The following is a 16,417-nucleotide window of genomic DNA, read 5'->3' as shown; positions in this document are numbered from 1 at the left end:
TGAATGACCCGAGAGGCCGCAACCGGACAGGCGTGAGGCTGCAGGTACGCTTTACTATCTATTACAACAGTAGTCTGCCGCCTTTTTGCACATTATTCTGTTGGTGTAGACATACTTGCCTACGCTCCCTCATTCTGCAGGAGACTCCCTGAAGTAGAAGCAATCTCCCTGACTCCCTGAATAGTCCAGCAATCTCCCTGATTGCACCTTAACCCCTTTGTGCAGCTGTTACATTCTTGGGGGGGGGGGGGGGGGGAATAAGTCAAAGATACATACATTCTAATGGGAACATCAGTACCATTTCCCTGTATTAGTTATAAGACACAATGACCCTATGGCTACATGCATTTTAAATACATTTTCTTGTGGCTACTTACTGTATATGGAACCTCTTGTAAAGCACAATACATGAACAAATCCTGCTAAATATGAGTCTTTTCTTCAACAAGTAGATCTTACTAACTTTGGGTCTCATTTACATTTGGATGTAAGTCATTTTTATGACATGCCTCTCAGATGTAGCAGTACACGTCCGCACTGATAGGTGTTACTTTCACATCTCCCTGAAATGCTTTTTCACAAGTAGGTAAGTATGCTTTAAGTCGGGTTCTGTTGTATAACCTGGGCAGAGTCAAGGTCCGCAGAAGCATGACCGGAACACCAACTGTCAGTGCAGTGCTATACGCTGGAAGTCCAGCTGCACTAAGTGAGTTTAATAATTCCACTCATACTGTATAGTAATTTTGGACGGGTTGGTATTGGGTGACCGGTGGTTGGGAGATCGGCGGTCACCATACCGACGCCGGGATCCCGTCTGTCAGATGGCCGGCGGAGGGTGGTGTCGGCCAGCGCAACAAAGCCCCTTGCGGGCTCGCTGCGTATGCCAACCGGCGGCTAGTCAGTGTTTGAGATGCCGGCGCTGGTATTGTGACCGCCTTGGACTTGAGGAGCCTGCACACTGCAAGCGTCTGGTTGTTCATTTATTGTTCCTCTCCCTGATGTTAGATGGCGAACATACATACCTCAGTCCTTTTCTAGGTCACTAAGCTATACAATAGTGAAAATGTGATATAAATTCATACAGTAGTTTTTGTGTGATGCCAGAACGTACAGACTAAATTTCACTTTTTTTTTTTTTTTGTCTCGATGGTCCATAAAGTCCCTAGAAGTATAATTCTCAACCAAAAAACAAATGTCTATGTACAGTTTTATTATATGTATAGATTTTTATTGTAGGGTGTCCCTATTTATCTTTGGCTATGTAAGGCTTTGTGTGAACCCAATTTCCACTGTTATGTTGTTTATTACTGTTACAGTGTTTCAGTGATGCACAATGCACAAACATTATCCGATTGGTCTGATTCTGCATATGTTACAGCTGTGTTTTTCAACCACTGTGCCGTGGTACACTAGTGTGCCCTGAGCAGTCTCCAGGTGTGCCGCCATAGAAGCACAGCCAGGCCCGTCAGTGTTTTGCCGCTACTGAGGCCCTGGAACGATCAATACTGGTGGGTTTACCGGTTGCAGAGCCAGCTCTAATTTTGGGCCCGGGCAGTGTTGGGCTCTTCTGGCTTTCTCAGATGTGGCTCAGGCATTACCTATGGAGAAGCTGTGACATGAGATCCTAGGACACGCAACTGCACCATGCATCACCATTATATTTGAATGTGTCTTGCCAATATTTAAATCTTGTTCAGTGTGCCGCGAGTTGTAAAAGGTTGAAAATCTCTGATTTATCTTATAGTGTAATATTACTATCAAGTGTCAATTCAGGTTTCCGTGGCCGGTATCTAGCGGCGCTGACAGCTGAGCCAGTCCCAGGTACTCGGAGGGGGATGTGGCCAATGCAGGGAGGTGTGGCCAGCCCCTCTCCTTTAGGAATATTTGTTAAATAGTTATTTCTGTGGCCACAGACGCTGGGCGCGGGGGGATGCCGGGTAAGCAGGCAGGGGATCGCTCCCCACCCCCCGCACGTCACGCAGGGAGAGAGGGCACTGTTCTCTCTCTTCCAGTTGTCTACACTAGGGAAGGGATGGGACAACGGCACCGGGTAAAGCCCCCCCCCCCCCCCTTCTCGGCTGCACTACCTGTATCACTTAAACAGAGGACTGCCAGGGAATAAAGGATTAATTTCCACCAGCCACTGCAGTTTAAAAGTTTGCTAGTACTATAGACAGCAGAGTTTGGATGTCTGCTAAATACTGGCAGAAACATTGGTTTTAATAGGTATCAACGGTGTGCGATGGAGGTTAGTCCATAATGGCAGACAACAACTTTAACCAGGATTATAGCAGGATGCAGGGTTAAGGCAGGAATGCACTTACAGTAGTAAGAGATAGACCCAGCCAGGAGCTCCGGGGTTTATGCAGGTAGTGTGCGTGGGTGATGTGCCCAAACGCTGTGATAGCAGTGGCCCGCTAACTGTAATCGGTGGTGATAGTGGGGTTTGTGGAGCCTCTACAGTGTGGCAGGGTCTCCGGTATATGCCAGATGCACAGGGACACCTCCTCTTCCTATGGAGGAAGGACAGAGAAGACATGAGTTGGTGCTGTGCATGTGCAGTGGTGCAGTAGGGATCCGGGTCCAAGGTTGCCAATCTGACAGCGTCCGGCATGTAAACAGAAGGGAGACAGCGCAGAGCTCTCCCCTTCCCCCCTCATTTAAGGCTGTCTCTGGTTACATGACACAACATTCTAGATTTTGGGTGCTTTACCTGTAATTAAACACAGGGTGTACATAAATGAAAAACAATACAAGTAATATCAACATTCAAATATATTCTAGTTCACATTTCTGCAGAAGAGCATTCAGCACACGTGACGTCAGACCTCTGGTCAACATATCAGCAAGGTTTTCCTCGCTTGTTACAAATTAACAATAATCAATTTACCATCTACCAATTCTGTTATCAAATGATGTCTTAAGGCAATGGGGGTCATTCCGAGTTGATCGCTAGCTGCATTTGTTCGCTGCGCATCGATCAGGCAAAAAAAGGCACTTCTGCGCACGCGCGACGTACTATTACAATGAACGATGTAGTTTCACACAGGGTCTAGCGATGCATTTCAGTCGCAGTGCTGACCGCAGAGTGATTGACATGAAGTGGGCATTTCTGGGTGGCAACTGACCGTTTTCAGGGAGTGTTCGAAAAAACGCAGGCGTGCCAGGAAAAACGCAGGCGTGGCTGGGCGAACGCAGGGCATGTTTGCGATGTCAAAACAGGAACTGAACAGTCTGAAGTGATCGCAAGCGAGGAGTAGGTATTGAGCTACTCAGAAACTGCACAAAAAAAACTTTGTAGCCGCTCTGCGATCCTTTCGTTCGCACTTCTGCTAAGCTAAAATACACTCCCAGTGGGAGGCGGCATAGCGTTTGCATGGCTGCTAAAAACTGCTAGCGAGCCATCAACTCGGAATGACCCCCAATGTGCTTAGACTGGCCATGATGTTTGGGGTTGGAAGACAAATCAATTGCACCTTTGTTGTCACATGTAATTCTGACAATGCCTTTTGAAATAAGAAAATCTAACTCACACAAAGTCTCCTTCAGCTACAATTCCTGGCTATTTCTGTGAGTGCCACGTGCTACCCCCTCAGTAGCGGATAAACAAACTGTAGGATGTTTTCTTCTAGCCCAGCAAATGGCTGTGCCTGCTAAAGCAAACAGATTTACAGTGTAGGAACAACTATTGTCTTCATCTGTTGACCAGTTGCACCATAGAAAACTTGTAATGCCAAATTTTAGTTTCAAGGATCTTGTACCCTTAATGTATCTCAGGATTTGTTACGAATTGGCTAACATGATTGACTGTATCTGTGATGTCGGACATGTACCAACACTTGCATGCATTAAGGAACTCTTCTCATTTCCTCTGTCTCTGCATCTGTTGTTGGAAACACAGCTTTTGCTATTTTTGTACTTTTGTCAGTTGGTGTACTGACAGGTTTGGCATCTGTCATATTTGATAAACATCGCCTTAATACATCCTTGTTGGTCAATAGTAATAGTTCCAGCATACACATTTTGTGTGCGCCTCAGAGCTAGCATTTGGTGTGCCGGCCCAAGGTCTTCGAGTCTGAACCTGCCACTCAGCAACAATCTGAATTCAGCTATTTGGCTTTCCTGGCCTTCAAGCAATAAATCATCTACATTCATAACTACAGTACAATGAATTAGCTTTTTTCTTTCCAATTGTTATATAAACAGTGATCAGTTTTGGAACTGACAAAGTCAATTTATAGCAAAATACTTGATGAAACATCAGGGGCCCATATAATGGTTTCTTTAATTGACATAATAATTTAACAGACATGGAAATGCATTAACATTGTAATATTTCGGTGGCTACTTGTAAAATAGTTCAGCTACAGATGTAGCCAGGTTCATTAATCTTCGATGCGTCCGCACGTGCGCACGCATTGTGAGTCCACCTCCCCACACCAGAGCATGCCAGGGTGTGACTATTCGCACCTGGTGGCCACACCATGCATTCTCTATGGGTTGGTATGTATGTATGTATGTATGTATGTATGTATGTATGTATGTGGGCACCCGCCCACTTGTAGGTACAGTTTTCGCATTGGCTTGGCGTGATGCAGCCACATTGCACGCTGAATGTACATTGCTACTTCTTTAGCTCAACGTTCAAGAAGGCCGAATCAAGGTCCAGTTGTTACAGCAACAAATCACACACAGTAGATATAGCAATGACCATACATAATGTACTGTAGCTTGCAACAGGAGAGATGATCTCTCTGTAGTCAATGCCTGATTTCTGAGTGTAACCCTTGTCAAGTCGGGCTTTTTAGCAAACATGACTTCCATTGGTGTATACCAGGTTGCAGAAGACCCACTTATTTATGACTGTTTTGTGGTTGATCGGATTATCCATAATGATCCATATGTCATTGTTTTTCAAAGCTGTAAGCTCTCGATTTCCAGTCTTCCCAGTTGCTGCTTGACTTTGCTTCTTGCATGGTTTGAGGTCCACAGTAGACAAAGTGTTATTTCTCGCTGTGATTCCTCGCTGTATCTTTTAGGTGGTCTTCCTTTGTTGCTCCTCATAGAGCTCCTGCTCTGTAACTGATCACTTGTACAGTATCTGTAGTCTCAGCTTCTGAAACACTTACAGCTGTCTAGCATCACAAGTTTTTGTGCTGGTGTTAAATCTAGCTGGTCTTTTATTGCAACTCTCTCATGAAAGACTATGGGGCTGATTCTGAGGTGGGAGCAAAGCAAAAACACCAATGTAACTTTGTATCTGGAACAAACCATGGGGGTAATTCAGACCTGATCACTCGCTAGCTGTTATGATTCCAGCACTCTGGTCTGAGAAGATCTTATTGCGAGGACCGGAGCACTGGAACGTAATGCTGGGGAAGGGAGCGGGAATGGAAAATAGCCCCTGGCTCCCTAACTCCGTTGTCTCGCCCGTGCTGTCAGAAATCCCCTGCGAGACTATGGTTGCTTGAGCCCATGGCAGCCGCGTTTGAAGGGCGGATTATGTCTGCCCAACTCCGATGCCCCCTCAGGTCTTAATGGGAGACAAAGGGAAATCCGAGACAGGGTGATAACAAGGGGCCCTCTGACTAAACAACCAGGCCAGGGGCTACAAGAAACTAAAAACTAGAATATGTGTGGAAAAACCGCCAGGGAAAAGGACAACCAAAATATCCACTTGTCCACTCTCCTACCCGGCACCGCCGAGTTCCGGAGAGGACTTGTGGAAGCGGAACCCTCCGCAAATGCTCCGAAACAGAATATAAAGATAAAGCAGCTGAGCCGCAACACACGGCAGAGCCGCAACTCACGAACACCACTTGATATTCTCTAGTGATCGTTGAGGACAACAGGGGACCAAACGACTTCTTGGGATGAGATGACAACTCCAAGATACAGAACTTCTGAGGACAGGAATGACCGGATACAGCAGGACAGGAACAGACGTTCAGCAAACCAAAGCAGCATGCAGGAAACTATTACCGGCGTCTGTGTGCAGCACTGAGCAGGTATTTAGCAGGGAGTCCTCCAATCAGATGCTTGGAGCCTGATTAACAAGATGCCGTGCAGCTGGCTTGCTGCACGAGCAGAAGACAAATGTGTGAATGTTTTAACTGATTAGATTGACCCTGCAACGGGGAGCGCGGTCCGCCCGTAGCGTCCCCGTTGCTAGGGTCCAGGCGGCTCAGTGTTACTAGGGAGCCGGCGGCTAAGCGCGCACGGCGTCCCAGCGTTGCTAGGGACCCGGCGGCTCGTACGCCTGGCGTCACTAGTTGCTAGGCGCCGGGCCGCAAGGACGTCGCGGACCACGGCGCCTAACAGACCCCTTGAGGAGGGGTCAACGAACCCCTAGAGCCAGGTTTCTGAGGAAATTCTCGAAAAAATGCTTTCTTGAGTCTAGGGGCATGAAGATCCTTGTCCAGGACCCAAGATCTTTCCTCCGGACCATAGCCTCTCCAATGAACAAAAAAAAAAAGCCGGCCCCGGGATATTCTTGAATCAAGAACTTTCTCTACCAGGAACTCCTGTTGTCCCTGCACATCCACTGGAGATCCACCCTGAGAGATTTTCCGAGGAAATCTACTGGAAGAAACAAATCGTTTCAACAGGGAACAGTGAAAAGTATTTCCAATCTTAAGGGATCTCGGTAAACGTAGCCGAAAGGCAACTGTGTTGACCTACTTAATAATAAGAAACGGTCCAATAAATTTGGGTCCCAGTCTAGCCGAGGATTGTCGAAGCCTGATGTTGCGAGTTGACAACCACACCTTATCTCCCACCTTAAAAGTGCAAGGACGTCGGAGCCTGTCAGAAAATTTCTTCTCTCGGAAGGCCGCTTTTCTGAGAGCAAGGTGCACTTTTTTCCAAATTGCTCTGAGATGGGAGGTTAAGGTTAGCGAGGAGACTGGAGAATGATGAAAAAAAGAATTGACTCTGGGGTGAAAACCAAAAACTGAAAAGAATGGAGACTCTTTAGTGGAGGAATGACAAGAATTATTGTAAGCAAATTCAGCCAAAGGGAGAAACTCGGACCAATCATTCTGGAGTTTGGCTGAATAAAAGCGCAAATATTGTTTTAATGACTGGTTGACTCGTTCGGTTTGCCCGTTGGATTGTGGGTGGTAACCAGATGTCAACGACAGTTTCATCTTTAATGAGGCACAAAAACATTTCCAGAATTGTGCGATGAATTGTGGACCCCGATCAGAAACAATATCAGTGGGCAACCCATGAAGCCTGAACACATGGCGGAGGAACAAAACTGCCAACCCTTGAGCAGAAGGCAATCGAGGAAGAGCAATAAAATGAGCCATTTTACTAAAACGGTCCACTACCACCCATATGACTCGGAATCCGGCTGAAAGGGGAAGGTCAACCACAAAATCCATGGAAATATGAGACCATGGCCTGAGAGGAACAGTAAACGGCATAAGTTGCCCGATAGGCAAGGAACGGGGAACCTTATGCTGTGCACAAACCTGACATGAATAAACAAATTCCTTAACGTCTTTAGAAAGACTAGGCCAACATACTGAGCGAGAGACTAACTCCAATGTCTTAGTGATTCCCGGATGCCCTGAAACTTTGTTGTCATGAAATTCAGTTAAAACAGTGGCTCTCAAAAATTCAGGGACGTAAAGACGACCAGCAGGAGTAAATCTAGGAGCTTGGTGTTGAAGCTGGTTTAACTGGGTAAATAAATCCTGTGTGAGGCCTGCCCGGATGACCGAAGATGGAAGTATGGGGGTAACAACAGGATTGCTATTGTGAACCGAAGAAAGCTACGTGACAGGGCATCAGCTTTAGTATTCTTGGAACCAGGCCTGAAAGTGATTATAAATTTGAAACGAGTAAAAAATAATGCCCAACGTGCCTGCCGGGCATTAAGCCGTTTAGCTGATTCAATGTATTGCAGGTTCTTATGGTCAGTCAAAACCGAAATAGTATGTTTTGCTCCCTCCAGCCAATGCCTCCACTCCTCGAAAGCCCACTTTACCACCAGTAACTCCCGATTACCAACGTCATAGTTGGATTCAGCGGAGGAGAATTTCCTGGACATAAAGGCACAAGGATGTAACTCCAGAGACTCCGGATCCTTTTGAGAAAGGACAGCCCCCACTCCAACCTCTGAGGCATCAACCTCCACAACAAAGGGCAACTCCGGATTAGGATGTCTGAGGACTGGAGCCGAGACAAAGGCTTGTTTCAAGGCCCGGAAGGACAACTCAGCTTCATGCGACCAGTTGGTAGGATCCGCTCCTTTCTTTGTCAGAGCTACTATAGGAGCAACCAGGTCAGAAAAAGAATGAATGAACCTCCTATAATAATTCGCAAACCCTAAAAAGCGCTGAATTGCTTTTAAATTGGTGGGTTGCGCTCAATTAAGGATGGCCTGGAGCTTCTTTGGTTCCATGGAAAATCCCTGAGGGGAAATTATGTACCCTAAAAAAGATATTTCCGTGACGTGAAAATCACACTTCTCCAGCTTGGCATATAAATGATTCTCACGTAACTTTTGAAGAACCAGACGAACCTGGGTAACATGTTGTTCCATCGATTCAGAATAAATCAAGATGTCGTCTAAATAAACGACCACGAATTTCCCTAGGAAGTCACGGAGCACATCGTTAATGAGGTCTTGAAAAACTGCTGGAGCATTAGACAGGCCGAACGGCATCACCAGGTATTCGTAGTGACCCGACTGAGTGCTGAAAGCCGTCTTCCACTCATCTCCAGATTTAATTCGGATGAGGTTGTAAGCTCCTCTAAGGTCAATTTAGAAAAAATCACAGCAGAACGTAACTGATCAAAAAGTACAGAAATTAACGGCAAAGGATAGGTGTTTTTTACTGAGATCTTATTCAGGGCTCTAAAATCAATGCATGGTCTAAGCGAGCCATCCTTTTTCTCCACAAAGAAAAAACCTGCACTTAAAGGAGATTTTGATGGTCTAATAAATCCTTTCCCTAAGCTTTCCTGAACATAATCATTCATGGCCGATGTTTCTGGCCCGGACAATGCATATAATTTCCCCTTTGGCAATGCGGCACCTGGAACTAGCTCAATAGCAAAATCATAAGGCCGATGGGGAGGCAGAATGTCCGCATTGCCTTTGGAGAATACATCGGCAAACTCCTGGTATTCCACAGGAATGAGCTCTGGAATGATAGCTGCTACTCTGACTGGATATGAAATACATTCCTTAGCACAAAATGTACCCCATTGGGAAATCTCCCCGGACCGCCAATCAATGGTGGGATTATGAAAGGCCAGCCAAGGGTGACCCAGAACAACTGGAACTGCTGGGCAATGTGTTAGGTAGAATTCAATATTTTCGGAATGTAAGGCTCCTACTGTAAGTACTACGGGAGGTGTAAGGTGAGTAATAACCCCATTGGAAAGCGGACTCCCATCTAAGCCGTGCATGGTGATACACCTATCCAATGGTAACTGTGGAATGCCTAAGGCTTTAGCCCAAGTTAAATCCATAAAGTTTCCTGCAGCTCCACTGTCAACAAAAGCCAACACCAAAGAACTGAGGCTGCCAAAGGATACCTTAACTGGAACTAAAAGAGAGTTATTCGAGGAGATAAGCTGCAGACCTAGGTGAACCCCCTCACAATTCACCTGGTCAAGGCGTTTCCCGACTTGTTCGGACAATTACGAGCAAAATGTCCCTTACCACCACAGTACAAACAAAGACCGGAATTTTGCCTTCTGGTTTTTTCCTCAGGAGACAGCCGGGAGAGACCCATCTGCATGGGCTCTTCAACGTCCTCAGGAATGGAATAAACACAAGGACTAGACCTTACAGATGTTCCTCTTTCAGCCCTCCGCTCTCTGAGACGACGATCAATCTTAATAGAAAGCTCCATGAGTTTATCGAGAGTCTCAGGAGCGGGGTACTGGAGGAGACTGTCTTTAATAAACTCTGATAAACCGAGGCGAAACTGACTGCGCAGGGCTGGGTCATTCCAGCCACAGTCGTTCGACCAACGGCGAAACTCGGTACAATAAACCTCTGCAGTATTTCTACCTTGTTTGAGAGCGCGCAGCTGACTTTCAGCGGACGCCTCTCTATCTGGGTCATCATACAAGAGCCCTAAAGACTTAAAGATAGCGTCTACTGACAACAACGCAGGATCCTCTGCTCTTAAACCAAATGCCCAGGTCTGAGGATCCCCCTGGAGTAAAGAAATAATAATCCCAACCCGCTGAGATTCAGTACCAGAGGAAGTAGGTCTTAAACGAAAATAAAGTTTACAGGACTCTTTAAAATTAAAAAATTATTTTCTATCACCAGAAAAACGGTCGGGCAAATGCATCTTTGGTTCAGGGACTACCTTTGGGGAGGCTCGCAAAAGATCTTCCTGCGACCTCACCCGAAGAGAAAGATCCTGAACCATCTGTTAAAGCTAAATATTTATCTTATTTAAAACCCTTTAAGAGGTCTAAGAACACTGTACGCTATTGACGTATGGAGTACCGTAAGGGAACGCACGTTGCGTAACAATCGCTTAGCCGTGGTCGAGACGCTCAAGCGTCACGTTCGCTCACGGCCAAGAGATCACAGGCAGGCACGCTATTGGCTGCTGACTAACGTAATGGTTCGCTATAGCGTAGCGGACGCTCGGGACCACGAGGAGATCACCAGCGGCGCAGACGCTCACAATGTTAAACCTTTATATCTAAACCATAAACAATGTAATATGCAGTAAAACCTTAGTGTAGAGATAGGGTGTAGATGCAACACAATGTAACCTTATTAACTTAAAAGCTGTTCGAGCGTCACTGACGCTCTGAGAATACTTAACACTATAAGAAATACACAACTACCGGGCTTAGGGTCTAACACCTTATATGAATGTTATACTTGCAAAAAGAATAATACAGTACAAGTCATACACTACAATATAACATAGACTAACTAACCAGATAACTACACAGGAAATACAATACAATACTATTACGTTTAAGGGAATACGAGAGAGAAAGAGGAGAAGAGAGAGAGAGAGAGAAAGAGAGAGATATGGCTCAGAATAACAAGAAAGACAATATGATTGCGGAGAAAACTTACGCACAAGGGGAACGATCGCATGCGCCTCGATATCCAGCTCCCGATTATCAGCAATGAGAACCGTTGAAGAGAGTGAGCTGGATATGGTCGGCTTGTCTATTTATGCCCCACACACAATACAATTCAATGGTCCCTACAATCTCATTGTTCATTGGACACAGGAATTCGTCTTCGCACTATAACAAAAGGTCATAGGTTGATTCATACAGGTGGGCTGAGACCATTTCCAACTGCTCAGGTGGGTGGGAAACTAGGTTTCCCGCCGCATGGATAAGTAAGTGCAAATAATAGTAAATGGACATAAACTTCTTATGTCCATAACTATTCGCACGAGCGATCAATCAGCTTCAAACCAACACCGGAATATTGCTAATTAAATACTCTTCCGATGGATACTAAACACCACTATATGACCCCTGTCTGACCCTTCGTATCAAACGAAGAGGGATCTCTCTGTCCATGAACATGCTATATTAACTAAACTTTCAGAATCTATCAAGGGGACCATGATTTACAAAATACATTATATGGTGAAAATATATAACAATTGAGTCGCACGCTGGGCGCACAGAAACTCTACCGTAAATGCGCATACCGTGTGCCTGCGGGTGCCCGCAACAGCGAGTATGCGCACGCACGGGAGAGCGCACGCATGCGCAGCGCGGACCTGTATGAGGTGCAAATATGGCAGTGTGCATCGTGATATTTTTCTGACTTTGACAGTCCACCCTTTGGCAGTCAACAATAACTGCCACTTCCTAAAACATTTCAAAAAGAGAAAAATATATGTCAGGTGTAAATACATTTCCATGGTTGGGTAAGGGAGGAGGGAAGAAGGTGTGAAAAGGGTATGACCTAGTGAGATAGCAGAAGCATGTGTGTATGAATCCATGTTTGGGGGGTCATGTATCATCGTGCCGTACGTGTTGTAAATCAAGCTTCGAGGTATTGCGAAGTATACATTTGAATTCCTTCTTATCCCGCGGTACGGGTCTGTGGATGGGCTGTCAAACTTTACCGAGCTCTTTTCGGATTTTGGTTGCAACAAAAATGGGGGAGCACATTTTAGTGGATGATACATGAATGGGGAAATATGTGATTGCTGATATCTGTGCCTGTATTCCCTATCGACTATGTGTGTCATTACCTGAAGGTTGTAGAGATGAAGATAAAGAACACTTATGGTAAATGCAGTGGTATTCTATGTCAGGTAAATGAACATTTGTCGGTTGAAGTCTTGTTCGGTGTCTGTTGAATGCCGTCTTCTTTGTGCTTTTGCCCAAAAGGTGCAAGCAAAAAGCTTTGTCAATGTCCATAGACTTACAAAAGTGTTGGGCTAGCGTAAATTTAAAATTTCTAGGGAAACTGGGGGTCTATGGCATAGTTCATCAAATATCTGTGTATAAGGTTGTCAAAACTTCTTCTTTAATCCATCCGTTGTCTGTATACAGGATCATCAAATTCCTCGTCCAAGTGGGTCTTTTTACCTTGGAGAAAACGGAAAAACAGGTGAAAGAAACGGACCGGATAATCGCATTTTCATCACATCATTGTTTCTACCGTTGGGTCATAAATCAAATCCATTGGAATTACAATATCCTCACTCCTTAGACTCATTACCCTGGTACTACGTTTGCACTTCATTAAAGCCTGACCGCATCTAAATATCAAGCCAATGGATATGACAACACCTAAGATACATAGAAGAAACTTCCCAACATCCATTATGACTCCTTGAGCCCATTCTCCTAAACCAGAGAACCAATTTCGCGGGTTCAACCATGACACCCAACCAGTCAGCTCATTACCCACAGCAGCAAGAGTGAGATTGTGTCTCCTGCGAAATTCCCACTTTAATTGGAGAATATCGTCCATCTTTTGGTCTATGACCTCGACCGGGTCCTCGGTACTATTCGTTATATATGTGCAGCATTTCACGCCGTACTGCGTTGCCAGTGTGACACAATATCCACCTGTCACTGCCGTGAGATAATTGAGAATCATTCTTGCTGAACCAGTTCTGTTTTATAAGCTTGAAGTTCTCTTCCAGTATACCTAAACGTGTCATCATACATTTCTGTGATATTGTCTAACAAATTTGCAAGCGCAGATATGTATTTATAATTCAACACTCCTCTGGCGGTGCGAGTGATGTCTAACGCAAGTAGAAACTGAATCCCGGTGGATTCATGGATCATGTCAGAGGCCGGATGTTCTGTTCTTTCTATCAGGTGCCGTTTAACTACGTGCTCGTAATGAGTATAAGGAGCTTGGGCAACACGGTGTATATCTTTCATTTTGGCATGTGATACAGTCATTACCTCAGGCAGTACTTTTCCAATATAACACAATCCTTCAGAGTTTGGGGCAAGCCACTTATACGCCTTCCTCCCGCATATGAAATATGCATCATCGGGGAGAACATATGGGACGGAGTAGGACATAACCATATTACACATTTTCCATGTGAAATCTCCTAACCCTAATTCTCCCATCTGTCTAGTACACGTACCAGTTTGTATGATATGTGCACAGTATCCTGGTGATACCTCTCCAACTCTCATAATCCTACTTCCTAGGGTATACCTATATCGGAAATATTTTCCACTACCAGCTATGTGGCGTATAAGTTCTGTATCTGTCGGCATTCTATCTGCTCTATATGAAAAGGTCATGGTTTGGTTACTCCATGACACTTCCCAATTTCCCGGCTTTCGGGGATTGGAAATGTTAAAACATATTAGGGATCTATCCACATGATATTGGTGGAGCTTCAAACTAGGAGGACTGGAGATATTAAACCTCCTGTCCACCGGTCTCCCACCCTTTAGCTCAAGTACCTCCCCTACCGTTAAAGGAAATGGTACTAGCCCTGATTTGCTATGACCTTGAGGTACTTGAGAGCATACCCAACAATCTGTTTGATTTAACACACTACCCACTAAGGAGTGATAGTCACTCAATGGATGCCGGTCCATGTGGATATTAAAACTGGATTGGCATTTCTTAATGCACCCATCCTCAACTACGTTGTCACAGAGCCTACAGATACAGTTTTCTTCAGCTAACAATCCTTCACAATTCCTTCTATTGTCAATGCTATCGGATCGTTTTCTGATACTCGCCTTTACTTGTTGATTAAGTTGTTCTTGGAAAACTACGCCTCCATCTTTGTCATCAAAACCCATTCCAGAACCTCTCTCGACCTCCATGGTACTCTCGCCGGAACAGACTGCTCTGGTCAACATCATGGTCAACAGGAAAATCCGGATCACAGTCTCTTGGGGCAAGTCCATCTTATAGGAGGAAACGGAGAAGAATGAGAAGGGGAAAAAAATAATTGAGGGAGAGGGGATGGGAAGTGGAGAAAAACAATAAAAGGGAACAGGGAATCGACAACTGCTTTTGATCTTATGATTTTCCGATGCTCAGGTGCCGCCTCAGTCACTTGGAACAGACACTCCAGTGATACAACTTCCTCTACCGTCTGTTCCTTATCACGGGACCTCTCTGGATCAGCAACCTTTTTACAGTGGGACGAATGAACCCAAGTCTCTCTCTCGGCAACCTTCAATGCTGTAGTGCTAGTCAATAAGACTTGGTATGGTCCTTCCCATCTGTCAATAAGGCAACCTGAGCGTAGAAAATTTCGTATCATTACATAATCCCCAGGTTCAATGTCATGACAATTACTATCTGGTAAATCAGGAATCACCAACTTCAAATTATCATTTTGATTCCTTAGCTGTTTACTCATGTTAACCAGGTACTTTACAGTCACTTCATTGTTACACTTCAAATCATCCTGAGGGTTAATCATAACATGCGGTTGTCGACCAAACAAGATTTCAAAGGGAGACAGATTAAGAGGGGACCTGGGAGTGGTTCTGATGCTGTACAGCACAATGGGTAAAGCTTCTGGCCATGTCAATCCTGTCTCTGCCATAACTTTGCTCAGTTTATTTTTAATAGTGCTGTTCACTCTTTCCACCTTCGCACTCGCCTGTGGACGGTATGGAGTGTGCAGCTTGCTATCAATTCCCATCAACTTACACATTCCTTGAAAGACATCACCTGTAAAATGGGTACCCCTATCACTTTCGATTATTCTAGGGATACCATATCTACATACAAATTCCTGCACAATTTTCTTAGCAGTAAACATAGCGGTATTTGTGGCCGCAGGAAATGCTTCGACCCAATTTGAGAATACATCTATACAAACAAGTACATATTTCAAATTTCGACAAGGGGGTAATTGAATAAAGTCAATCTGTATCACCTGAAAAGGACCGCCTGTAGGTGGGATATGAGATGGTTCTGTTGGTATTGCCTTTCCGATATTCTTTCTCAGGCAGGTAAGGCATGACATTGCTCTCTTACTCGCATGAGATGAAAATCCTGGGGCGCACCAATATGCTCTTACCAACTTGCACATTCCTTCCTTGCCCAGATGAGTCAGCCCGTGTGCTGCCTCAGCTAAACATGGAAGATATGCTCTGGGGGCCACTGGTTTACCTTGTCCATCCGTCCAGAGTCCTGAGGACTCCTGGCCATATCCCTTTGCCTTCCAGACTGCCTTTTCCTGTGTGGAACACAAATTTTGCATTTCACACAACTTCTGTGTGTTGATGGTATTAAATACCATCAATTGTGTGGTGTCTGTCTGTCTGGGGGTACCAGCTGCTAACTTAGCTGCTTCGTCTGCTCGGCTGTTACCAAGTGATACTGGGTCCTGGCTATATGTGTGTGCTTTACACTTGATAACAGCCACTCTGTCGGGTTCCTGTATCGCTGTTAGAAGCCTTTTAATGTGAGCTGCATGCGCTACCGGTGTACCAGCTGCCGTCATGAAATTTCTGAGGCACCATAGGGCTCCGAAATCATGGACTACCCCGAATGCGTATCTAGAGTCGGTGTAGATATTGGCTGATTTGCCCTTAGCCAATTCACATGCTCTGGTTAGGGCGACCAGTTCAGCAACCTGGGCTGAGTGAGGTGGGCCTAGCGGTTCAGCTTCTATGGTCCCTTGGTCATCTACGACTGCGTATCCAGTACACAAGTCTCCCGAGTCTGACTGTCTGTGACAACTACCGTCCGTGTAGAAAGTTAGATCTACATCTTCCAGTGGGTTGTCACTGATATCAGGCCTTGCGGTGAAATTTTGGGTCAAATATTCCATACAATCATGTGTGTCCTCCTTTGTATTAAATCCTCCTTCCCCACCACTCTCATCCTCCACCCTTTGTGCCTGTCCAGGCACACCTGGGAGATATGTTGCAGGATTTAATGCACTGCATCTCCTTATGGTGATGTTTACGGGGGCCATTAGTGCCAATT

Source organism: Pseudophryne corroboree, chromosome 1 (genome assembly GCF_028390025.1).
Source record: "Pseudophryne corroboree isolate aPseCor3 chromosome 1, aPseCor3.hap2, whole genome shotgun sequence".
In the NCBI taxonomy this organism is placed as follows: Eukaryota; Metazoa; Chordata; class Amphibia; order Anura; family Myobatrachidae; genus Pseudophryne; species Pseudophryne corroboree.
The sequence above is the reverse complement of the archived record's forward strand: the minus strand, read 5'-3'. Positions refer to the sequence as shown.